Below are 1,494 nucleotides of genomic sequence, written 5' to 3' on the forward strand. Positions count from 1 at the left end.
GCAATTCTAGAACTCAGGCTAGTGTCAGGGATTAAGGACAATAAAAAGTCCATCTTTAGGTACATTGGGAGCAAAGAGGGTGCAGGGTAGCATAGGACCTATACAGGACGGCTAGGGGGGCTTACTGACAGATAGCAGGGACAAGGCAGAGCTTTTCAATGAGTTTTTACCTCTGTCTTCTTAAATGGGAATCTAGATGAACCTTCAACATACATCACAGACTCCAACAAAGAGAACATCAGCTGACCAACGGTCAGTGCTGACACTGTAAAAAGACGCTTGGAGGGACTGAATGTTTTCAAATCACCAGGGCCTGAGGGACTCCACCCATGGGTAATGAAGGAATTAGTGAGGATCATAGCTGATCCACTGGCAAGGATATATGAGCACTCATGGTGCTCAGGTCAGGTTACAGAGGATTGGAAGAGGGCTAATGTCATCCCAGTTTTTAAGAAGGGGAGGAAGGAGGACCCAGGGAACTATAGACCAGTCAGCCTTACCTCTATCCCAAGGAAAATCCTAGAAAAAATGATCAAGGAGCACACCTGTGGGAGCCCGCTGGCCAATGTGATGCGGAAGGGTAAACCGCGTGGGTTTTTAGCAGCCAGATCCTGCCTAGTTTCTTTTTACGACAAGGCTACCAAATGTTTAGATGCAGGACTCAAGGTGGATGTTATCTATCTGGACTTCAAGAAGGCCTTTGACGAGGTATCCCATACCCTCCTTATAAATATACTGAGGGAATTAGCCTTGGATGATTATATGGTAGAATGAGTAGCAAATTGGCTCAAGGGTTGCACTCAGAGGGTAGTAGTGCATGGGTCGGTGTCAACCTGGAAAGGTGTGGGCAGTGGAGTCCCTCAGGGCTCAGTTCTGGGGCCAGTGCTGTTCAACATCTTCATCAGTGATCTGGATGAGGGGATGGGAAACACCCTGTCCAAATTCACAAACAACACAAAATTATGGGATGCAGCTCACACCCTGGAGAGGAGGAACCAGATCCAGGCTGACCTAGATAGGCTGGGGAAGTGGGCGGAGAGCAACAGGATTCAATAAGGGCAAGTGCAAGGTGCTGCATCTCAGGAGGAAGAACTGTCATTATACCTACAGGCTGGGGGGTGCGGAAAGAGGGCAAACGTCTCGGCTCCACTGAGGCAGAAAAAGATCTTGGAGTCACTGTTGACTCCAGGATGAACATAGGTGCTTCACAAACAGGTCTAGGGAAGTGATTCTCCCCCTCTATGTGGCACTGGTCAGACTGCAGCTGGAGTATTGTATCCAGTTCTGGAAGCTGCAGTACAAGCGGGATGCAGGCCCACTCACCAAAGACCCACTCACCTGATTAAGAGGCCTGCAGGGAAGGCCCTAAGAGGAAAGGCTAAGGGACCTTAACCTCTTCAGCCTTTCCAAGAGAAGGCTGAGAGAGGACCTTGTGGTAGCCTACAAATTCATAAGGGGAGAGCAACATGAAGTAGGCGACGATCTGTTCACCAG

This window comes from Crocodylus porosus, unplaced genomic scaffold (assembly GCF_001723895.1).
Source record: "Crocodylus porosus isolate Cpor-Errol unplaced genomic scaffold, CroPor_comp1, whole genome shotgun sequence".
Taxonomy (NCBI): Eukaryota; Metazoa; Chordata; order Crocodylia; family Crocodylidae; genus Crocodylus; species Crocodylus porosus.